This window comes from Aulonocara stuartgranti, assembly GCF_965226115.1.
Source record: "Aulonocara stuartgranti genome assembly, chromosome: 14".
NCBI lineage: Eukaryota > Metazoa > Chordata > Actinopteri > Cichliformes > Cichlidae > Aulonocara > Aulonocara stuartgranti.
In genome coordinates this window covers 12,943,989-12,970,378 of record NC_138950.1, presented here as the reverse complement: position 1 = coordinate 12,970,378, position 26,390 = coordinate 12,943,989, and the positions used below count along the sequence as shown (strand labels likewise).

Here is a 26,390-nt window from a genome sequence, read left to right as displayed (position 1 = left end):
TGGTGCATTTGCAGTGTTGTTGTTAATCTTTGGACATTTCTTCTTCTTTTTTTTTGCATTGTTGCATTACAGTATATGTGAAGCTTTTAGATTTGTTTCCCTTTTGTTTGAAAGTTTTAAACGTAGTAAGTGATTAAGAAATAAGATTTCTAAATCACTTAATACATAATAATTAGGGCTGGGCCATATCATACCGTTCACAGTAATACCGGTACAATGTCGGGCAACGATAAGAAAATGAAAAATCGCGATAGAATATGGGTAAAATGCGCATGCACTGGGCCTTTGTTTTCATACGCACATGGCGGAAAAAGCATGGCGGCGACGGAGAATGAGAAGGGCGAAAGTAGATTGTTGAATGAAACAGATGAACTAGAATTGGTTTGTAAAAATGCTGCAACTTCAGTGGTGTGGAACTAGTTTAGCTTTCGTCCGTCACATACACAACAAAGCACTATTTTTGGTAGCGCATGCTAGCGGGCCGTCGTTATTGCCATGGTTTTTGGAAAATACGGCACACTTAAAATCACCTTTGATTTTTCTGACAATCGACAGTGCTCCTTATAATCCCGTGTGCCTTGTGTTTGAATTCTGGTTGGGTTTACTGACCTCGAAACAATTTTATGTCGTACATGGCGCTCGAAAATCTGTCAAATGTTTTAGTACGACTTTGCTAAGCTATGAAGCCGCACCACTTGATGGATTGTCGGAGCATTACGGCTGTCGTAGGCAGGAGCCTGGCAGAGTGATACGTACTGTGCTTCAACATAATATTACCGTATTGTGTGTGTATAACCTCTTTTTAAGTTTTGTGGATATTATACATGGTTATGGTCAGACTATGTCGGCCAATTTCCACTGGAAATGCCTTTTGATTAAACTGTCAACAAGGAGTTTGCATTTGCACTGTTAAATTTTTATATAACTTTAATGCACATAAAAAACAGCTGCTTGTTTAAGTGAAAATACATTGATGGGGTTTTTTTTGCACTAATAAAGTTGTGGAGTTGTAAAGTGTTTTGTCTAGTGTCAATTATATCGTCAGTTATATCGTTATCGCAAATTTTCAAATGTATATCGTGATAAATATTTTTATATTTTTATATCATATCGCCCTGCTCTAATAATAATAATAATAATAATAATAATAATGATGATGTGCTCTGTATATGTAGAAAGACACTAAATATCATGAAAGTCCATCCTCCCATTCTTTCCCAACAGACCAGAAAGTCTGCCTGTAAACCAACCAGTGAAGTTTGCAGTAGGCTGTGACGTCAAAACCACATAAGCATAACCCCCACTAGAAGAGATCTGCCTGAGTAGGCACAGACCCTCTGTTTTTTGACTGAGCAGCCACTGCTATTTCCTCACCAGAGTCACTTTTTCAAGCTAAAATATCTCAATCAGGAGCAAAGAACACCAAATCTGTTGTTGTCTGTAAGAGTGAACACAAGAGTCTTCATGTACTCCCAGCATCTGGGGAACTAAATACAAGTGGATTACTTTTATTTTTATGGAAATGTGGTCTGCACCACAGTGGCAAAATCCTTATCTCACAGCCAAGAGATATTTCGAAATTGTAATGCTGAGGCACAGATAGAAATGCTGGAAACCTGGAAACCAAAAATTGTGTTTTTATCATAGAGTTTTTTATTTGTTTCTCTCTGACTCTCTGTGCTTACACATAACTTATTTAAACACAGACAAATTCCTAATGAAGCCTTCCTTGTTTTTCCTTCCTGTGGCCAGACAACGGAATTAGTGAAAAGCAAAACATGACTAATGTACTGCATGTGTGTACTACATGTTAACCAACAGTCACTTACAAGCCATTTCCAAAGACGTTTTTTGGCAAAGTTACCCTGCACATGTTGTGAAACAACAAAATGTCTCAAACAGCTGCCATATCAGGTGAATGTGCTGCTTCTACCATTGGCTTATCCACTGTGTGACTGGCAGACCTGTGTGTGGCGGGTCTGCTGGATTTAAAGCTACAGACACTGAAACGTCTCTTAGATCTTGACACTGTTTAGATTTAATAATATTCTGTATGACAACCAGAGCTGAAACTTGAAATACATGATCAAGGGACATTAACTTGTTAAAAAGGGTCTGAAAACTAAAGCTGTTTTCACACGTGCGCTGAAGTCTTGAACTTCACTAGACATCACCCAGAAAAGCAGCATGTGAGAACAAATAATGTCAGAATCAATCTGTGTAAGGTCCAAGTGATGTCAGATTGAGCCCAAGTGTGAACAGAGCGAGTAATTGCCCAGAGATTTCACAAAGGTGAGTGTGCATTCTGATGACATTTCTATCATGTCACCTGCACGCTCTATCCTGGTGTCCCCCCTCCCCAAGCCCCTGCCTAAACCAAAGAGTATCTCCAGTAGTGTCAAACACACATGCTACGTGTGAAAGAGCAACACTGGACAGTGCGTCCCTGATCATTCAGACAGTTACATGTGACATTTATGTGTGAAAACAGCTAAAAGCTGGGGCAGAAAACGTCTTTTATAATAATAACCTTTTCGCATCTTATGACTCAATAGGACTGCAAAGAAACAAAAAACTCTGCACCTCCTCTTTCTTTACAGGTTAAAGCCTGATACAGCAGCTTTTGCCCAAACATAGATCTTTTCAGACCAACCTGGGTGAGTAACACAAAGTGGAATGAAGAACAACATTCAGGGAAATAAGATGTGTGGGTGCAACGGGGTGAACAGATGACTTTCACCTAGGAGAGTGAGGTTCAATTTGAGTGAAGCTAAAAGTCAGCAGTGACTTGTTTTTGGCGCGTATGTGTGCGTGCTCATCTGGAGGGGGGCTTAGACGAGAGATATATTTAAATTCTGACGTGTGTTTTCTTTTTTTGTTTTTGCCCCTTCAAATTTCAACTTACTGAAAGGATCTGAAAACTCTCTCCACCACTGGTTAAAACCTCCTACAAGCTGAGAAGATCATGAAAATTTGATGACTGTAATAAATTACTCTAGAAGCTTTAGACCACAGATAAGACAGCACCACTCTCCTTAAGTACAGACCTACCAGGTGATTACTGTAAACACAGGAAAACTAATTTAGCAAGGGTGTATCCAGTCATATTACTTCTTTGTTCTCAAATAATAACTTTTGTTTGTTATGGGAATGTTGACACACAACTACCACTGTAGTGGCTTTCATGACATTGATGAAGCTGTAAATAAAGAGCTTGAAAAGTCACAGCATGTCCATTCTTCCTGGAGCAAGAAATACATTTTTACACTAGTCGCAATTAAAGCAAACGCGAAAACAATAGAAGAAAAAAATCTAAAGCGACGTCGCAGTAAGAAGCTTGCATATCCTTTGTTTTTTGGGGTTTTTTTGCACAAAGGCATTTAGGAAAAACTTGTCATTAGAAACATCCAGCTGCTCTATTTTCTGAGCGGTGATAATGTGCTCTCGTAAGACTTTTGACAAGAGGAAGCACACATGAGGCATGAGTTCATGCCGAGTTTATGTCATGTGAGAGTACAGCAGCTGAAAAGCAGCTTCTATCTATCTGCAAACAGAAACGAGGGCAACTTAGAATAACAGCGGCACATTGTAGGTGTTCATCTACCAAGGATCCTGCTTAAGGTGTGATATATGCTTCATTGGAGGCTCATAAATAATTGACTCATTACATAATGGTGAAGACAACCTTCCTTCACTTAGTCATTATTTACTGTATAAAGAAAATTGACAAACCGCCAATTCCTGAGGAATCAATGTTGCACACATTCATAAGTTTATCAAACCATCTATTGTATGTATTCTCAATCCGTATTCGCAGCAGCCCAGGGTGTTTTCTGCCGTTCATCAGAGAGGCTGTTTTCTCTATTGAGATAAGAAATTAAATCTGCAGGAGCGGAGGATGCTGGGTTTGCTGCAGGGTGGTGAAGCAGCAGCTCTGATAATGGAGCCGACTCCCATTGCGCAGGCTATGAGGCAAACAGCCGTGGCGCCAGCCCAACCCTGCCTATGTGAGAGGATAGTTAACAGAGTCACTCAGCTGAGGATCTCTCTCTCGTTCTCTCTCTGCCGCTCTCTCCTTTCTGTATGTGAACATGTGGTTAAAGCTGTATGTGACAAAGCGAAGGAAAAGTATGAGACGCTGTGCTTTTGAATTGCTCTGTTTCTCAATTCGAGCTAGTGTGTGGGAGAAAAAAGGAAATGAAAGAGTAAAACTGCAAGCTTCGCCTTTGTGAAGGGAATATGCTCACATGATGAGTCAAACATATTGACCCTGAGCGATCGATCGAGTCAAAGGGTGACAATCTTCCTTTAGCATATCGTTATCAAAGCCTCTTCCTTTCTGTCCGACTGCCGCCATCACTTTCCTCTCACATTAACAGTCTGGATGTTTTGTAGAGTGTTATGCAAATGTAAAGAGGGTTTTAATTTCAATTTGGGAACTCACCAGAATACTGGGCTGTTTTGGATGCTCCTCACAGGGTTCAGTTCAAAGCAGCCTGCGGAGAGAAATAAACGGTCACACCTTAATGTGCAGGCACAAATAACATTGGGGGCCATATGGCAGCAGTTGTAATAGTGTCAGAATTGTAAAAAGGTTCAATTTATAGTTCAATCTTTGATTCCATCCCAAACTTAATACAAATGACTTGATATTTCTGTCTTGGTGGAACAAATAATTTTCTGCCTACAGAGCCTCTTACCCAGGTAGAATTTTCGAGAAGAAATATCGCTCTACTTGCCTCCTACTCTAAAGAAGATTTCCAGCTTTACATAGATAATTAATATTTTTCTCAAGTCTATATAATAATTAACCTTGGATTGTCATTACAGCTATTAAATAGGATGAATGGATTCAATGAATGCCGACTGCTGAATGCTGAACATGTCGTTTCTGGAGGTTTTGCGACCTTCTTTTGTGCCATGCACTAAGTAACACACTGCATTATCGCTGCAAATTTTATTATTAAGATGTCACCCATAGAAAAATCGAGAGGTTCAGTAAAGGTAATAACTTTAATAGAATGATAAAGAAATACCGTAAGGTATTTTAATCCAATACAGCCTCCACACTGACCAAGCGATTAAAGATTATATTGCGGGCACAGAAACAATCTGTCCCAGCTCATTAATTACACCCGCCTTTTCAGTTAAACAGTTATTTAATGAATTAAATTAATCATCTAACTAATCATTTCATTAATTAACAACATCTGCACTGATTCTTCTGCACTGTCTCAAAGCTGTGAACCAACCTTAAACCTCTTATTAGCAATACCAAAACCTTTTACTACCTTTATGCTAAAAGGTCAAAGCAGGATCAAGTTTTTACAGATAGATGGCTTTAGCTTCCTCTCTCCAAATTTTTAATAAAAGACATTTTATGAATTCATAAAGATATTAGCTCATTTGGAATTTGATGGCAACACACTTGTATTCAAGTGAGTAAAATGTGTTGTTGTTGTTGTTGTTTTTTTAAATTGACAACAACTAACTCACATCACCCACCATAAAAACCAATGGTAATATCTGGCAGACAGATGATCTGTTATTAACACGTTTAAAGCACTGACTGGGTATAAACCCAGCATGTACCATCTAAGTTTGGTGTAAACACTTTCCCAAATACACAAAGAAAATGTCAAATCTCACTGAAGCCACTGCAGAAATGTAAATAGGTTAAAATTATTCAAGGCAGCTTTCTGTCTCTCCCCAGTTCACTAAATGTGCACATGGAGCTATCATTTTTAATTGAAGCTTTAGGAGATGAAGGAAAAGAGGAACAGTTTTTCAGGAGTAATGACAACATAGGAATAGCTCTGATTCTCCTCTGTCAAATTTAATTGCCAAAACAGCCATCTTGATTAAAATCTCAACAGCCCTTTTTATCAGTCCCAGCCATGGCAGAGAAAGCGTGTTTGTCCAAGCAATAAATATTTACCAACCCAAACTCTCCATTCTACCAAGTGTAAACAAGGTAAGTCTCTACAAAAGACCCTGACATTGAGAGCAACCTTTAGAGGTTGTTCAGTAGCAATCAATTACATCAGATAGAGACATGCCCCCACTTCTTCTTCTGTGTCAAGTTTGCGGCTCACCTCCTGCCTACACGGGCTCTCTTAACGTGCACTGTGGGTGATATTCCAAACATTAGCTAAATCCAAAATCATCAAGTTTAATCTAATACAGCTTATTTTCTTTTACATTACATAATGTCAAAGAGCCAGCATTCCCTGACCTAAACAGCAATGTGAAAAGTACAATTTCATGGTTGCTGCTCTTCCCTGAGATGCCTATTCTATCTCTGTGTTCTTAAAGGACTAAAGATTTGACTAATACGTACTGTACACACTCGAGCTGCAAATATCACCAGTGCTTTTCAAGACGGTTTAAGCCGTCATAGCACATATTGTAAATGCACGCTACCTGCCCTCCATCGACTCATCAAACTCCCACTCAGACACATCAAACACATCCAGTGCGTGCGCATCCGCGTCACTTGAGTGACATGCCGATTGGGTTTTGTGCGAGGATTTTCTACTCTGCATATGGCTGATTGCTGCTATTTCTCTAATTAAAAACACTGTAGAGGGATGTGTGACTTCCAGTGGCGAGGAGAAAGGTCGGATGCTCGAAAACAAAAGCAGTTTTTTCTTCAAAACATCTTTCAGAGATCAGATGTCATTAGACTCATATACCGCCTCTAGCCAGTTCTTCAGTTGTGCCAAAACAGATGGTGTGTGTAGCTTTTAAAGCTCGACTCCTGTGGCTAAAAATATATAGGGCTCAGAGCTTGTTAATTCCCTTCAATCAATATATTTGCCTTTATTTTCTCTGTCGTTACAAAGAAAAGTAACTCATATTGATTATTATTTAACAGACTGAAATTTTTAATGATTTAATTCACCCAAATCTACATATCTTAAGTATTTTCTGTCATACAGTGAGAAGTAACATTTCATATGCTCACATTCACAATGCAGAACCACAAAAGATTTTTGCTACAATGACTAATTTAGCCAAATACCAGCGAATTCTAGTACTATAACTGCCTAATCAATTACCAGCAACACTGTCTGCCATAAAAATAATATCATCACTCTAAATTCTATACATTTAAAGTCTTATATAATTGTTATACTGGTGATTTCTATTTGACTGATGATTCATTAGATACTGCAGCAGTGAGTGTGGAGGTTTGCTTCTCCCTGCTTTTGTTAACCCAGCGTAGCAACCCAGGCTTTTCATCTGCAGCCATCCTCAAGGACAAACAGCTTTTTGTTCACCGCTTTTTGATAACCTCAGCCGTTCAGTACACAGGGTGAGGCAGCCGCTTGGATAGAGGTAAGCTTGGATTTTAATCACGCCCCGCATACTGACAAAATGGAAGCTTTTAGATGACTACTCTAGTTTTATCCCCCCAAAATGATGTCACGTTACTGATGGCCATAGAAACTTTATCAGTCGAAGCACTCTGTAGAATTCCTAATGTGTTTTTCATTAGTAATAATCATGACTCAGCAGACTCTCAAACTGATGGCAGTAATAGCACCAGGACCACCTTTAGCAGCAATAACTTTAAGTAATCATTTTCTCTATGCCTTTATCAGTCTCTCACATCACTGTGCAGAAATTCTGGTCCACTCTTCTTTACAGCGTTGCTTGAGTTCAGTGGAGGATTGCAGAAAGGTCACTTATATACAGAGTTCACAGTCAACTCACGATATCCTCTGTGGCTACAAATCACACCCAAATCATCGCCCCTCCACCACCGTGCCTCCCAGTTAATGTGAGGCATCTCCATTTTGGTCTCATCTTTCTAAGGACGCTGTTTTGTGGTTTGTTCAAATGCAACTTTGTAAACCTAAGCCATGCTGCCATGTTTTTTTTGTTGTTTTGTTTTTTTTAGAGAAAAGAGGTTTTCTCCCCAAGCCAGACTTGTTCAGTCATCTCTTCAATTCTGCTGTTATTAGCTTTAACATTTAGCATGCTAACTGAGGTCTGTAGTGTCTAAGATGTAGCGCTTTGGGTTTTTTTTTCATTAGACCCACCATTAGATGGTCTGACCTACGGAATTGTGTTATTGTGTTACCACACATGCTCCTGACCAGCAAACTCCCAAAATTTCTGCTTGTGGTCACACAAAGTGGATTTGATAAGCAGTACATTGAAAGACCCTGGAATATTAAATCTCTATACCTCTGTCTAAAATATGTTTAAAAATAGCAAGCGAATAGAATACATACGTCTCTATTACTCTGCTTGACTTGCCAGAAGGTTAATGTAAATATTTTAAGGCCGTGGCCCAGGTTGCGATTTCAAAAGCAAATCTAAAAACAAATAAAGAACCATATATACAATAGGGGTGGGGGGAAAAAAATCGATACTGTGTAGTATCGTGATATTTTGTTTGCTAATAATGTATCGATACAGGGACAGCAGAAATCAATATTTTGTTACAAAAAAAGTTTTTGTGCTCTGACTTCAGAGCATGTTGATCCTTTTTCTGAGCAAGAATACTGGCATTCCTTCACTGTCCAAATGTGTTTAACTTTTTTTTGGCAGCAATAAACATGACAGTTTACTTATTTTAATTTAAGACATGTTTTATTTTAATTAAGTTTAAAACTTTTTTATTTATTATATTTTATATTTTGTTTTAATTTACTTTCAAATTCTTCAGTTGCTGAATGGGCTGCATAGTTTTCATAAATTGCATAGTTCAGAATAGCTATAATTGTACCAGATGGTTGCATTCAGTTAAGTTGGACTAGTATGTAATACAAACCGTTCCGTTTGTCAACAATAAGTGCGAGACTTTGATATTAGATAAAATGAATATTGATAAAGTTTACCTTTATGTACAGAATCTGAATATCGTAGATATTTTAAAAAAATCGCAATAATATCGTATCGTGCGTTAAGTATTGTGATAATATCGTATCGTGGGATGTATGGTGATTCCCACCTCTAATATACAAATTGGGGTTATGAACCTAACCAGTCAGATGAATTGTAAATAGTAAGAGGCATATGGAGGCCTAGGGAGTCTGAGCAAGAAGCGACATAATGAGAAGAAATGAGAAGAAAAAGGATGCAAAGATGCAAATACCCACGCCATTACAATGCATGCTCAAGTGATGGTTTGACTGCAGTGTTTTTCCTCTCTTGAGGATGTTAAATATGCTGTGATTTTTATCAGACACCAAACAGCCGATTTAGCAGACAGCATATGGCTCTCTTAGCATGCCCACAGTTGGCATACTGTCCATTACCAGTACCTCTAGGGCAGCCAATGTGACCTCTAGAGAGCAGAGTGCTCCCAGACAAAGGCAACAACCTAAGGCAAAGGCCAGCTGAGGGCTGAACTGCAAAGAGCGGGGACACATGAATGCGCAAATGCAAAAATGTGCTTATGTTTTACGATAACATTTATCATGACTAGGATGTTGTGACTCCTTTGTTAGGAAGGAAATCTCTTTGTGGTGCAGACAGTGACCACTGAGACACTGAGCAATAATACATGATGCCGGAGAGAATTACATCAAATAAGATACGCTCTAATAATTGCCATGGTTATGCAGCTATTTTTAATAAAAAAAAGCACACAGTTACATTTGCAAGTCTATGTTATCCTAAACAGTGTACTACATATATAAGTCAGTGAACCACAGAGAGCAAGGTGACTGAGTAGTACCCTTTAGTCATCTCATATGATAAACTATAAACAGAACACGGCTGTGCACAACTTGGCCAAAGAGGTCAGCAGGGTCAGCGGTGTGTCTTGGACATGCAAACTAAGAGCATGTGAAGAATCAGAGTTTCCCCTCAAATCTTGATGAGTCAGGATGGATCGTCTCCGTGGCTCATCATCTGATGCTACGGTAGTAAGCTCTTTCCCCTCCCCTTTCCCCTTTGCGAACAGAAGCCTCTGATGATGTCCGTAATGCTATTTATACACTTAGGCACACTCAGCACATTTACCAGCATCGCATAAATAATCAGCAGGTATGAGAGACAGCGTGCAAGAAGGATAGGTTTGCTATCGGTTACAACAACTTCTGGCTTCCTAATTTCACAGAGAAATGTACCAGGTGTGGAACAACACAGTTCTGGCTGCATCTCCCGGGTTATTTCATTCTGTGCTGATGTACTCGGCTCAAAACTGAAACTGAGGTTTTACTGCAGACATAAACAAGCAACTGTCTGTAATAATGGGCATTTTTAATGCAAAATCTTTAATGGGCATATAGATTCTTCTGAGCAGTATAATACAGTGCCAGAGAACTTAAACTCCATATCAGAAACATGTCAGGTTTCTTACTAATAGGACACTGCACAACTTTAAATTCTCTGCAGAGGTGTGCTGTAGCAACTGGCCACTTAGTTTTCTGAATAAAAAACAAGAATACATCATTCATAAGCTAAAATAATTACCACACCATAGCACTGCAAAACATTTTTGGTTTACTAGCTGATGAGCATGTTACAACACAAAATATTCATTGTTGACACAAAATATTCACACACAATTATATATATATATATATATATATATATATATATATATATATGCATGTATGCACTATATGCACATGACAGTAATCAAGATAAAAACAGAAGCATGTTGTACCCAAAGTATTGCTTTTTTTCTCCTTTTTTCTGTTATTGGTATTATTATTCAGCCCTGGACTTTGCATTAGTGGAACTGTTTTTTGTTTTTCTCTCTTTTTTTTTTACCCTTAATTTGAAGGCAGACTGTATACAGAGTCCAAAAATGAAACCCCACGATTTTTTCTGCAAAAATGGCTGCAAATTTGAACACAACTGCAAACAAATGATGTAAACACAAATCGTGTCCAAAAATGCTATTGAATTTTTGGCCCCGCAGTTAATTTGGCATTCTGGAATACAGTCTCTCTCGTTAGACTGCTTGCACTGACTGTCTAGTCGCCAGTACTACATAATCACGCCCTTCATTTACATCTCCTACTAATGTTTACAGAAAAATAAACACGGAAACATACAGATATACCGCTTCGGTAACAGAAGCTAATGTCTGCTGTGTTCATTCCATTTAAGGCAGAAGGCTATTTACTCAAGGGGTTCAAGGAGAATCCAGACCAGCTTCCTTGTGAGAAAACGGTTCTGATGCAGGAGGGGCCAAGCCCCAAAGCACTAAAATACTGCACCCCAAACACGATTATCCAGCACTTTAAATATTCTTCCAAGGGTACATAATGTCCCTGTTTAAATTTGTGTGACAGAAAAATCCTTCCAGGCTTATATCGTGTTAGATGTGGTTTTTCAAATGTAGACACACAGTAAGAATTGACATGAAATAAATGGAAAAGTCAAGCTGCATAGGTGCAACTCTCATTGTGAGGACAAAGGGAGCATTGTGGGACAGCAAAGTCCCCAAAACACATAAGGGGAGAGTTTCATTTTTAAATCTCTAGCTTCTTTATTGTTACACTGACATATGTCTATAAAACAGCTGAGGGGAGGAGAAGACTGATAAAAACCCATTAGTTAACTAAATGAGCACAATGAGCTATGCAGAAGTTGAGAAGTGGTTTTGTTGAAGAGTTGGCTTGGACAGGAAAGGGAAAAACCACAGCTCAGTTCGGCTGCAGTGGACAGTTTTTCTTTATTTATTTTATTACTTGATTTCCTTGGACTACAAAGAAGCTTTTGTGTGTCATGACTTCTTTTTTTCCTACCACAGTAAAGTTAAAGCAACAACAAGAGCACAAACATCAGAACGTTACCAGTTGTTTCACATATTTCTGACACTGCCCCCAGTAACACTAGACAGCTACAGTATGTAGACGTGTCTGCAAGGCTCTGCAAACACAGCTAGCACCAAGCTTATAGCACTAGTGCTGAGACTACACAGCATCATGCTGGAGGCTTGATGCACTGGCACTCCCAACGTGACGCTCTTCAACAACACCAGAGAAGCAGTGCTTATACTGTTTATACTGCTTATACTGGATATCTACAGTATAAAACCACCAATTCATCACATATACACGTAAACCCACATTATTACTCTGATTATTAAATGTCATATGGATGGTGATTGATTTATTTACAAAGCTCATGTTAACACAAAGGATAAAACCAAAACAGTCGATAATAAAGAGAAATCATTGTTGAAATACAATTTTAAAAATTGTCATTTTTCAATGACTTGTGGATAATTTAACCTTAAGCTTATAAATGTCACTTTGACTAATAAGTTACAGACTTATTAGTGGAGAATTGACCAGCAATACAATGTTTTCCTACACAGTATACCATGACACCTCGCTTTAGATTCAATCACGATCATAGCACCAACAGTTCTTACTAATGAACTGCATTTATGTGTAGTTTAGTGTGCGTGTGTGTGAGATACATGTTTTTTTTAATCCATGCGTATCGCTTGCAGCTGCTCAGTTTGTGTACTTTCTGGTAGAGCCTGGTGCCATGTCAGGTGGCTTGGTTTATTTATAAAGACAGCCACACAGATTTGACAGACTGTTTAATTTTACTTTGAAACTGTGCAGCACATATGTTACAGTAGTGACTACAGCCGTTACATGCACCACATTATGGCTACAGCTATTTAATCAGCTGAAAGGGAAGACATTCACACATTTGATATGTCACTTTGCATGATGTTATAGGTAAAATGAATCCATGATGTGTGTGTTTTCTACTGGTACTCGAATTAAAATTTCAAAGTGTTAGTGATGGAATGCATTTGCACTTTCATACAAGCTGAATAACAAACAGGTTTCACCTCATGAGCTTTATTAACACATCTTCAGCCTGTATGTATAATTTATGGCATGAACATGTCAAAACATGGGATGTGGAAGCCACAAAATGACCCCAACAAATATATGTCTGGCGCAAGCGTTAAACTATCACTTAATCATCTGCATATCTGCCTATAAGGAAACAAAACTGTTACTTATGAACTGTTATTTACAAGGTTCCAGTAAAGAAAGAAGCAAAACAAAACAAAAGAGATAAAAGAAAAAACACAAGTTGTAAATTTTGCTGGGCAGAGGCCGCCAGTTTGGTTGTCATTTTAAGTTTGTGCCCATTCAGTAAAAGAAAATACTAATGCAGTACTGTGCAAACGTCTTCGTTTTACCCTTTTGTTTCCAATGAGCTGACCTTCCAATAAGTTTTTAAAGTGGCTTTCAGCAAAAAATCTCCAGGTTTTGTGAAGGTCTTTTAAAGTTTTGATTGTTTTATTAGAGGAATATTTTTGTGTGTGTTAAGCCACTTAACACTGACCTATGAATTATTCAGGCATTAAAAAAAGCACCTAATTTAAGGGATGAACCAGTGTTGTATCTGCACAATTTAACAGACAATTTAGCAAAGAACCAATTCTGAATTGTATCTTTAGCCACTTTGTTAGCAGTCTGTCAGAAAACATATAATTTGGTCCCGCTTCTTTAGTTGAATCTCTGTAAAATACCAAAGATAACACACTTTTACAGGCGTAAAAACAGTATTTTTGATTTGATAAGTTGATTCCCAAAGAGTAAAAATCTGGCATATCTGCATGCTGTGCAGTGTGTCCTTTAAAAATTGAGGACAATGAACATGTGTGGAACAAAAGACGGAGCGACAGAGCTAAAAAAAAAAACAACCCAAAAAACCCCCCAAAAAAAAACAACCTATCTATAGCCGATGCACAGTATCTGAAAGTCATGAAAAAATAAAATGGAAATACAGCAGAGACCTGACACAGGAACTGAGAGATGCAACTTGCCTTTTACTTGAGCTGCTTAAAGAAATTACAAGAAAGAACCAAAAGAGTTTCAGTTATGTTGAAGTATAAAGGCAATCATAATGAAAAGCTTTTGAAAAACTCTTTTTTTTTTGCCTTGTATACATGCATTTCCATGTATGTTTGCATATGTATCAATAAATAACTGCAAGTATTTCCCATTTTCTCTAGCAAAATATAAATGAGGTTTGGCCCAAGACTTTTGCACTGTACTGTAAGGATGCAACTCTGATGACTCTTATAGCTTTGCCTGTGCAGAAAATGGAAAGTGGAAAGATTTCCTTTTAAGCCTGCAAGAGAGACAAAGTTAAAGGTATTTTGAGGATAATTTAAAATCCAAAAGTGAGAGCCACAAACCCACAGCTTATAATACCACAGTAAAGTACATGAAATTTTATTTTTAATTTCCTAAAAAACACAAATTTGTGTGTAATACAGTAACAAAACAAATTTGAAAAGGGTTGAACATAACTGCAACCGATCATTTAATATTAAAGGTTGAAGATGAAGTCATTTTCTTGCAATGTAGTTTGATCTTAACTTTTTTATTTTTTCTAATGTAGTGGGACGTATCATAACGTTACTCACATTTTAACATGCTTTTAGAAGAATACAGACATACGAAGCTTCAGGAATAATCACATAGAGAAATGGATATTTAGTTTATACTTTCCATATGTCTTATGTTCCAACATTCAACCTTCCACTGATGACTAAACCTCTTCAAATCTTCAGATTCTGGCAATGAAATCTGAAGTCCATGTTAATGCAATGTAACATGAGATGACACAATGAAACTTTAATGAGTTCCACGAGAAACTGGCCTGCTGCCGCAGCAAATATTGACAGGGTATTATAAGAACATCCAGAAATATTTTTTGTTCAGCACAGAGTGTCATTTCTGATATGTTAGTCATGGGATTTAAAATTCTTGGCAATAAAATAAAGAAGCAAAAACAATGCCATTTCCAACATTTAGCAGCATCTGAATGTGTAAGAATTTGCCTCAACCTGCTTGTTTTGAAAAGTGATTGTTTTCATACATCTCCCAGGCTGTCATAGTTAGCTGGACATGGACAGCCTTGCTTAGTCACTATGACAGAACATTGCTTCCATAAAGCATCAGAAGTGCTCCGCTTTGATCCACAGTTACAGTCTTATCTGAACTCAGACATCAAGTGTGCAAAGAGCACCATTGTTTGTTCGGGTCCTGTGATGTACTTGAGTGCTAGCTTTGCATGTCCTGTTATTTACTTCAGTATCTAAGGGCTCCATAAATGCCACAGCACTGGGCTGCAAAGAATAGGACGCAGCCTGAAATAGTATTTCATCAATAGTTTAGATTTGCTCTGCCATTACAGTGCCAGTGGATTTACAATTGATAATAATAGCAAACTGACAACTACACTGCAAACACTATGATCAGAAACAACAGTAAGCCTGATAAACCATGGTACCCTATCCATTTATGTCAGGCTATTGACATCCTTGCAGATATTGAAAGGGATTATGTGACTTAAGTCTGCATGTTTTGCATGCCTGAAGAAGTGTTCTACTTGGATGGAAGCTGATCTTGCCGTGCCAGTCAGCTCTGTGTGACTACTGACTTCCTCCTTTGCAGATAATCCCATGAAAAAGACAACTCTTTAATGCTTAACATCCTTAACACAGCTCTCTCAATTCCTTGAATCAAAATTAGCCACCATGCACACACAATCCATTTTGTGCCTCAACACAGACCTTTCCCACATTCCACTGAAGATGTGCCATGAACATGAATAAGGTTCAAAGTGACTGGTGTAAAAAGGCATCGCTGATAAGGCATGTGGCGATTTTGGGCATACATGACACATTGAGACTCAGTTTGTAGCAGATATCAAATTCATTCATCTTGAATTCAGCATTGGCATCTTATAAAATGAATTTATTTGCTATTTGTATTGTGTTAGGTTCTATACAAATTCAGCTCAGGCTTCTCTTGGGCTTTGCTATGAAGAACTGCAGATTTCCATTAAGATTAAACAATACTGTGGTGGGATGCCCACAAAAACAATATTTACTGTAGGGTTTTATAAAAAGACAATAACCAATTGATAGTAATGCTGTTTCTTGTACTATATGTACAACCAGACCTCCTGCTTTTACATACAGTGAATTATATTGAGTGAAGTCAATACAGAATTTAGCCTGATCCAGTTCTTTGATATAACATTATTACACGGTAAAGGGTAAACTCACGCTCTCAGTTATATATATATATATATATATATATATATATATAAATAAGTCCAGCATAAAATGTAAAGCTGGGTTTTTTTCTCTGGACATCTGCGGCTGACAAAAATGAAAAAAAGAAGAAAAAGAAATATGGGCATGCATCTGCATGAATAAATGACATTACTGGCCAAATGCTCTCAACACCTCCCAACAGATTCTGAGAAGGAGCAGTGAAAGGCGGAGAAATATGACTGCAGTCAAACAGATTGTTTGCTAAGAAATTGCTAAGAAATGTCAATCAAAATACCCTCGAGTGCAGGTTGAGTCAGTGCGCCTACACACAGAACAAACTTCAAGAATGAAGAGAAACCCCAAAATATACCCTGTGCATGTCCACCTCTTAATTCTTCACTAAAGAAAATGATTTTCTGCCTGTTGTTTATGAGTTAACATTTATCAACATGCCAACACAAAAAAATATGTTATAAATAAATTATTTATAATAACATAAGGAGAAGAGGCATATGAAAAAAACTGAGACATAAGAAGCTATAGAAATTGTAGACAAATGAAGACAGATTTGCAAATGTTTCTAATTTGCTAATACATAAAGGACAGATACAGGTTAAAACTGAAATTCAAAATGAACAAGTTCACATTATTTTGTTCCACATTTGACACTTTCTCCTGCATGCTAATGGGGGATGCTCAGGCTGACATACTTTAACTATCCAATCACTGTGCCAGGCATGTGTGTGTCTTTGTATGGTCAGTGTGAAAGATTACAATGACATTGCCTCTCAGAGAGCATTACTGTTATCTGAAGTCAGGGTTAAGCTTCATTTTTGGCTCAAGTCAGTGTCCAGGCTACAGAAACACATTTGCGTGTATTTATTCAAAAAGCTAACTAAATATTGCAGTTCAGTTGTGCAGTTAGCAGTTATTGATTTGTAGAGTTGAAAAGTTGCTGGAACTGCAAAAGGGAATGACCACAAAACATTTCGCCACCAAGGAGAAGAAAAAGTACAACAAACAAAGATCAATGAAGCATGAAGGAAGAGCAGTGGACAACTGATAGATTTTAATCACTCAGTTTCGCTCTACTAAAAGTAAATTCTTTGCACATTGTGACTTCTGACTCCTCCATTGTAGGGGGAAAAGAGCAATAACAACACTATCAGCTGTTCCACGTATTTTTGCCACCAAGTGGCAGTCGACAGCTACAACTTGGAGATGCAGTGGCGTTCACTCAGGACGAAGCAAGGCAACCGCTGCTTGCCTAGTCAAATCTAAAAATAGACCTCTAATATTCTATACTAAAGCAGAAGCAGTCTATCTCCTTTAAACTCAAATAGCATCCTGTCACAAGGCTTCTTGCCTTGGCTGCAGTTGGCCATTGTCCCTGGAATCTCCGCTTGCTTTCGATCCCGTTGGAGACTGTAGCATGTCTCTTTTTCATGGGTGTGTTCATCTGCCGTTAGCAATACCTAGAGATTGTCCAGCTGAGAGACCAGTAGCTTTTACTGGTATTTATGCGAGCACATTGTAGATAACAGCTTTGAGATCAGGTACCATCTGGGCTTTGGGTGGCAACACAGCAAGCAAGTAAACGGGCTTCTGTGATTTATCATCATAACAGATCATTTTCTTCTTGTTAACCACCTTGTCCAGGCTGCATGATGTAGTGAAGATAGAGTGCAGTGTGAAAAAGTTTTTAATAACTTCTTTAGCATATTTGTAAAGAAAACCTTGATGATGGAGAGTACACGTCAAATCCAGTTTAATAAAACAAGCAAGTGAAACAGCTGTAGACTGCACTTTCAGATTAGCATCTATGAGAAATCATTTGTGGACCAAATGTACACAGTTCAACGAGCAGTTTTGCCAATATTCCACCCTCATTTTTCATTCATATTTTTAATCCCTCTGTAGATATTGATAGTTAACCATAAGCTAATATTAAATCATTTGTGGTAATATAGTGCTTGCCATTCTGCATAAATCTTCGAATGCCACCGTGTAGATGACACGTACCCCACCTTTACCAATCCCCAAGTTTCTAACTGAAGATTGAAAATATGTTCTTTACTCTTCATGGTTAGATGATTGCTGGTGCTCTGTGCTAATGTTTCCACTGTCTTGCCACTGAAATTTACTGGAATGACTTTTGGGACAATGAGCCCATCACAGAGAGACAGATCAATTCTGAAGCAGTCAAGCAACAATAAAAGAAAAACAAAAAACAAAACACAAAGCACAAAACAAATGAGAATTATTAAGAAATGTTCCACAGATTCAAGTTAGATGTAAGAACTGTGTCAGAGCCACAGTGGTCAGACGAAACATGCGGGGATTAAATATGCAAGTCTGTACACACAATATTCCTGCACTAAAGCAAATATACACATATTGCCTTATTTCAAGTATTAAAAAAGGATCTTACTTTAAAAAAAACATATACATAGTGATAAAATTGTACAATCACATAAGGAAAACCTGATGTACTGAGCAGCAGTGTTTAGTACTATCCATCTGGCTGTGGAGAAGGAAGACCACATGGACACTATCCTCAACTCTCACAAAATTTATGTAGATAATATTACAGTTCATCTTGTCATATATAAAGACTGGCTACAGATTACAGTAAAAAACAGGGTCCTCTGCAACTTAATGGGTTCAGTTTCTTTCATGTACAGGGTTTTCTTAAATGTTATAACTGATACAAAAATAAGAACTGCATATTTTTAGTTACAGTTTAAAAACTAGAAGACTGGAGTTCAAAGATGAAACAAGCCCAGTGCACTCGATCACACAGTTTCTTTTGATGTTAACAAAGTTTCTAAAGTAGGTTAGCAAACATCTGAAAGTGGCTAGCTAACTGTTCACCTGGGAGCATAACTGCTCATGTAAAGAGAGATAAAACATAATCACAAGCAAATAATATCATTTATCTTCACGTGTAAATTCAACAACTTGAGTGTGTAGAAGTCATTGTCCAAGCGCACAAAGAAGCCATCACAAATGCAAGAGTGACCAGGTGGTGAGCGCTAGAGCTGATTCGTGCTGTTATAGCAGTTTACAAAGTTCAAAGTTGAATTTGGTTTGCCTGAATCAATCTGAGGCTTCAGAATTTACTTTTGAATCCTCAGTTTCTCCACATTTAATATAATACAACGATAGTCAGTATCTATACTACTACAAAGCAAACAATTACTGTTCATAATTCATTTGGCAAACTTAATTTGTTTCCTCTGACCCTTGGTTTTCAGTTTTGATGGATAATAGGGCATATAATTGACATAAGTGCGAATGGCTGTTTCTCACTGTTTGCCTTGTGAGGGGCTGTCAATCTGACCAGGTTTATGCTCTACTGCTCACCCAGTGTCTCTGTGATCCTTAAGTGAGTAAACAGTAAAAAAAAAAAACAAAACAAAAAAAACAGGTAGACTGATAGCAGTTTAAAAAAAAAAGGTGGATATGAGCGCTAATAGTTGTCTGACTGTGTGTTAGCCTTGTGATTGACAGCTACTATGACCCTGGTTGGACAAACGGTTAACGAAATAGTTGGATGGAGAGGTGTACAGATTGGTTGATGGATCAGTGTCATAACAGAACTCAAGCGACTTAGAGCAACAATCGTGATTAAATAATGTAATTGCACATTAAAAATAGCAGTAATGAATTAATAATTTAGAATGCCTTAATATTAAAAAGTGCAGAAATAGCCACAATGCTTTAAAATGTAATGCATAGTTTAAAAAAATCCCACTTGTATATTTTATATAAAAACTGGAAACTGTGTGTTGGAAAAGGAGGAAACATTGATCAGAACACAGACGGTTAAGTTGAACATGTGTCTATCTTAACCCAGATTAGCAGCAACTGTTCCCCCTGCATTGCTGGAGGAGGCAGGTAATGCACTGTGGAAGGCAGCGATGACATGGAAAGTAATGCATGTCTGAGCTGAATGCTGGTGACCTCCAAATGTCATTCAACTGCAGTGGATTTAGTACTCGACTTAGGCTACTAGCAAGTTCCCTGAGAAACAAGGTTCTTCGCTTCAGAACAACTCTCTAAGCCCCACGTTACACTGATAATTCAGACTTTGGTTTTGATTTGCAGCTGTAACTTATGTATCCTGTTGTGAAAATTATTGAATAGAGTCATATTGTTACAAATTGTCTTATATAGTGCCTTAGAGAAAAAAAATACCTCTACTTCCATTCAGAATTCCCTAAAAATAGATTAAAGCATTTAGATTTAGAGTTTTGATTGTCATAAGCTTTTCTAAGATTAAACACTTTAAGATAACATTCTAACTCAAAAGTAGATACTTGCTGCTATTTACAATTAATCTTAATTTGTATTTAACATCCACGGTTAATGTACCAGGTTAGCTATTTTGCATATTAAATTCAAAATAATAAACACTGAATTAATTAATACATGTAATACTAGCAGACATGCCTAAAATAGCCATGCTTTTATTTGAAAAGGGAGTTGACTTTACGTTGAAATATGAATCTTGAAGAGCATGCTTCCTAGCAGCTCTTGTCTTACCCGAAATAATGTAAACTCACAACATAGTCAAATAAAATAATCTTTGCTCTATTATTTTTCACCTAAAGCAATATAGTGACTGTTATTGCAGTAACATATTTTGGCATGATGCCTCGGGTTCCTGTTGTGTTTTAGTTATAGGTTGCATTAGTAATATGCATGAGTCCCCTGAGTATTTTCCTGTGTTTCATCCTCCTGTTTTAATGTCAGGGTCCCTGTGCCTACCTGGTCGGCTCAGTATGGCTACATATGTTTTTATTTTCATTTTTGTTCCTCTCTCTCCCTCGTCCCTCTGCCTGGGCGGAGCTCTCCTGTGGGCTCCTGCCCTTGGCCCACGCACCTGGTCGCAATCACGCAGCTGTGGCTCATCACCTGAGAGTGTTCCAGCTCCTTTTTAAGATGGCAGCTCTGTGTTTCTCGTCGCTGGACCGTTGCCGACCCTCGTCAGTGTTTCTCAGCGATCTTCCTTTGTAATCCCTTCGTGTCTCTGTGTACAGATTCCCTGGACCAACCCCTGTGTTTCCCGAGCGATCGAGTGCGCGTGGAGTGTGAAGGAGCGTGAGGCGTGGATGGAGTGTGTGTGGACTTTCTGCGTCTTTCCCCATTTGTGTGTGGACCCCCGGAGCCTGGCTTTCCCCTCACCTTTATAAATAGATCACCTGTTGTTGTGTTTTCAAAACTTAGAGCCTGCGCGTGAGTCCGTGCAGTCCCGTTGTGACAGTTAAGATCACTCATGTTCAGTGTTTCTGTTTTGGTTGTTTGGTTGCCCCTGCATATTTATACTGACCATTCTTTGTCCTGTACTCGGTAGACCTGCTTTGCCTAAAATTAGATTAATAACAAATAAAAAAAAACATAAATAACATAATACTGCGTTTGTATTGCACACGCACACCCACAAATTATGCTATACTGCTTTTCGCTGCATATCTCCTGATACCAGCTAAATAAACAACTTGGTTTGATGCTTGACCCACATACACGTGACCACATAAAGGAAAAATGTGTACAGTATATGGCAACACCACATATTTTTCCCTTTCAAAAGCTCTTGTGAAATTTCTTTGGTTTTCCATGGTGTCACAATGTAAGCTAAGACTGATGCCACATGGCAACGGATTATCTCCCGATTTAGCTACGGTGCTGACATCTTTAGTGATGGTTTTTGCATCATTTCTTTTTTTATGCAAATGTGATGTCAGCATATGGAAGTGGTGACTAAAATACAGTATGTCTGTATTATAGCACTGGGGGGGAAAAGGCCATTCGAACACCCGGCAAAATATGTGCTAAGATAATGCAAATTCTCAAGCTGAGATGACTTTTCAGAATCAGTATGTATGTGCGACAAAGTGTATGAATCAATTTAAATCACAGTTCAAAAGAGAAAAAAAGAGCTGCATATTTAGCAAGAAAAAAAAATTGATTTCCATCCTCATGATAGTAAATGGCAATTAAGTTCACTTTGACTATAACAGCATTTGTCCTTACATAAATCATATCTCCTTCTAAATAAAGTACTAAAGTACTCCTGAAAAAGCTTCAGGCATATTATTATAGAGGTCAAATGTGGTTAGTAACAGTTCACTGCTTTCCCACAAGTAATTCCCAACAACCATATGGTTTTTTTTGCCTATTTCAGTTGCACACATTTCAAACTATGCCCTTGTATTATGCAGCATTTGACCACAAAGAACGTGAAAAAAGGGCGGTGAAAAAACAAAACAAAAACGTTGTTGAACGTTAATGTCTCTGGGAGCAATGAAAGGCAGAGCGATGAAACAGCTTACTAATGTCTTGTTGCACCATGAGAATGAGAAAGAGAAGAATGAAAGGGTTTTGTTCCGCCAAGGTCAATTATTCCACGTTGATTTTATTATGAAGTGGAAAAGAGCTTCATAATGGGATTGCTTAATAGCTGTATTTCAAAAGTTACTGGTGGGTACAACAATAATAACTGAGAAAACATTGTATTTTAGGCGTATGCATGGTCTAAACACATTTTCTCTTTATTACCAAAACAAATAATTGTTGGACAAAGCATTATTTGCACCATAGAACCAAAGTCATTGACAAAGCGTTAGGTTGCAATGAACTTGAGCAATGCCTGACAGCATCCATTATTTATGACACCATCCTACATACTCTAACAGACACATTAATTAACATGGTGTGTCATTCGTGCTTTATTTTGCTGAAGGCATCTTGACCGTGCCAGCAGAAAACAAGAAGTGCATGCACCAAGCTATTTATCATTAATTTCTTATCATTTACATTTAGGTTAGAGAGAGGAATCTAATTATGTAACTCAAGCAATATTTTATCCCTTAAGGGAATAACCAGTGAAATAAGACTCAGGCTTTAAAGCGAGATTTCAGATTGGTGTCACTCGAGTTAATCCCATTATAGGGGCAAACAGGAGCCAGGGTGAAGGGATATGTATACAGAGAAAATGGGATCAGTGTAGAGATTCACTCAACGCAGCTATGTAGGGGTGAACTCATGGTTTAATGGATTAAACCCAGTCGAGCTATGATGATTAACCTGACCCCCCTTGCTGGAGATCCCTCCCCCCTTAGACTCAAAGCTTGAGAAATACATTTCAAACACATTTCTCTATCTGCGGGTTTGGGGTGGGGATGGGGGGCTTGAATCAAAACTCTCCTGCAATCATGGGTACCAGACAAGGCCCTTGGACACCCATCTGTGAAAGGCAGATGACGGGGGAGTTTGACTCGTACAACACACCACGCCATGACTCACAGATGGGAGCCAGCTCAGGCAGGATTTGTCACCATAATGGGAATGTGTCTGTATATGTGTGCGTCTGTGTTTGTGTGTGTGCAAGCCTTGTGAGGGTGCCTGTGAGCACGTAAGTATATGTGTGGCGAGACCATGGTGTTGACTTTCAGCGGAAAGGGGGTGAGTGGAGGAGAGGCGCTTTGACAAGTGTGTGATGCATGCTCCTGTGACGGCAGCAGCCATCAGAGAGCACTGGGCTGTCAGAGACTGATAACCCAGACAGGAGGAGTTTAGCAAGACCCTTGTCACTGGGCCTTATCCACAGTTCAGCAAGACTCAATACATCGCCTTCCAAATGTGCTCCTGAACGCGATACTGCCTTTCTTTCTGCTTGTTTAGAGCTGAAATAATGTCTGAACGAGGTTGTACTTTTGACAAAATACAACTGTCGATGTCAGTAGAAGTTGAATACAACACTTTGTGAATGCATATGTTAATTGAAAGAAGCATTGTATTGGGAAAGTTACAGTCTCTTCCTGTCTCATTTCAAATGTACTGCATAGAACAGCTTAGTTAGCGAGCTCTAAAGTAGCTACTCCACACTATCTGCATGAATAAATCATTGTTGTGTGATTATACCTTATTTTCAGTTTCAATTTAGTATTTATGAGGTAAAACAGAGTTGCACACAGATGGATGTTCTTCTGGATGAGCTGAATTCTAGTACTAACAATTATCCCTCTGCTGTGACCACTGATGCTCATTACTGAGCAGGACCAGGTGTAATCTACTGTGTCAATCTTTTCCTTCATAACATATTTGCATATGTGTAGGAAGAGTGCTTTTTTTTTTTTTTACAAGTTTCATAAAAGCCCATTACTTACGTTGTTTCTCCTTTTAGGAATACCTGTATAAGGAATGGCATTTATGTTACTAAGATAGTTACTTTTAAAAAAAATTAAAAAAAAAAAAAAAAAAAAATCACACATTCCAAACATTATTTTCCAGGTTTTATCAGTGATTTATTCAGATCAATGTTCTCAGCCATTTCACTTTCAGTGGACGAGAAAGAGCAAGCTCTTCTATTCACTGACTTACTCTGACAGAAATACCACGAACTTGCAGTCAAGTAGAGGAGTGCTGCACAGCTTTTAGTCTAACCCAGAGAGCACTGCGTGCTGCTCATGGGAATAGTAAAGATAAACAGTTAAATCGTCATATAATCATCATTATCTGTGCACAAAAGCAGTTCTGTGCAAGAATGGGCGATATTTTATCTTTACTGAGTATTGTATCATGAAAGTAACCTGTAATGCATTTCAAAGAATATTAGTCTGAATAACATTTCAGAGAATATTTTAGCTTTGCGTGCACTATGGAGAATATTTTCCAATTCTTAGTAAATTACATGTATAAAATTACTGGGCCAGCTACACATTACACCTACAAGAGCTGCTCAGTAATGGAACCATGAAGCTCCCAGTACACAGTTTTGTCATGTGAAGGCTGTGTGCAGGCAGGAGTGATGATATGCAGGACCCAAAGTGCAGACTCCGGAGACAAAACGTGAACTCAAAAAACAGCTTTAATGCTGAACTCAAAAAGTAACAAACTTCCAAATAAACTTACGCTGCCAGACAGCACACACAGCAAGATGAGGGTCGATCGCAACATGGCCAGATGAAAACACAGGGCTTATATACACAGAGGGAACAATCAGGGAATGAGAGACAGGACTGAAACACAGCTGGGACAAATCAGGGCTGACGAGACAAAGGAAGCAAAACTAGACGCATTAACGTGAGACGCGGACTTTCAAAGTAAAACAGGAAACATAACACAGAGACGCAGACTAGACACGGGAATACAGCAGACGACAGCAACTATGGATCACAGACAGAAAACCAGAACAGTAAAACTCTAACAAAACCCACACAGAGAACCTAAACTAAGAATAATCCTATAAGTCACAAGGCAAAGCTAGAATATAATGAAATAAACAAAATCAAAGATCCAAAAACACAAAACACTGGGTCAACGACCCATGCACCCTAACAAGTTTTTGTGCTGATGTTAACACCAAAGAAGGAACTCTGCAGTTATTAAGTGACTTAGTTACATTTCAACACTTCACTCTAAAACTCTACGAGGCCACTTTGTGGCTGAGTTGCTGTGGTTAATAATACCACTTACAGGTGATTATGGAATAACCAGGAGGGAAGAAGTTAAAAAATTGACTTGTTCCAAATGTGGCATCCTGTTACGTACCACACTTAAATTCAAAGGCATCTTTAGAACGACCCATTCTTTCCAAAGAGCTTTGAAAGGCAGAAGATATGGTGAAGCAATGGCACTGAAAACACCAAATTCAGAGATTAATAAGTGTGTCCCAATACTTTTGTCCTATATCTTGGCGCTACACTGGTAGCGCATTCAAGACTTGGTAAGCTGAAAATGTATTTCCTTTACAAAATACTATAAGATCTAACTTTGAAGATGAATGATTGAAGGGGAATGCTGATAGCTTTATGAATCTAAATGAAGCTCAGTGCTGAATGGCTGTGCATCCCACACGAACACAATGCATGACACAAGCATTGTGCTCAGACTAAACCTCTCATTTAATGGCATTAGCAATGCAACAATACAATGACTGAGAAAAATGAAATTATGAATATGATTTCCATTGCTCACAAATAAGCCCGTGTAAGAAGTTGGTTTTACACGGAAAAAAAATAATGTGAGGTTGAAAAAGATGGAAAAACACATAGCATGCATGTAATGCCAAAATACTATAGATGTTATTTAGAGTAAATTGGCTAAAACATGTAGAAACAGCAATGGCCCTTTACACGCTCAATTAGTCAAACTCTGCTAGGGCATATGAAAGCCAGTAAGTAAAGCCTGAAAGGCCATAACCTGCCTGACCTGAGCATTAGAGTTATGATAATCTCAACTGATCTCTAACATTTACAGTCATAACAAAGATTTACACTTAACTGCATTAAGTTTTGGAAATGCTTACAATACAGCTGCAAAGAATATTTGTGAATAGCCCTGTTGTTCAGAGGTAATG

At 38.2% G+C, this 26,390-nt stretch overlaps 1 protein-coding gene across 4 annotated transcripts in view; it reads right to left on the bottom strand.

The window, feature by feature from the left end:
• Positions 1 to 26,390, bottom strand: part of lrfn1 (leucine rich repeat and fibronectin type III domain containing 1) — a 134,475-nt gene that overhangs the window by 67,344 nt on the left and 40,741 nt on the right. For 3 of the 4 annotated variants that reach the window (XM_082503569.1, XM_082503567.1, XM_082503566.1), the window contains exon 3: positions 4,445 to 4,496. The exons of the other annotated variant lie outside the window; for it this stretch is intronic. The gene's annotated coding sequence lies outside the window, so the exon portion shown is untranslated. The remainder of the gene's footprint in view (positions 1 to 4,444; positions 4,497 to 26,390) is intronic. 4 annotated transcript variants of the gene reach the window in all.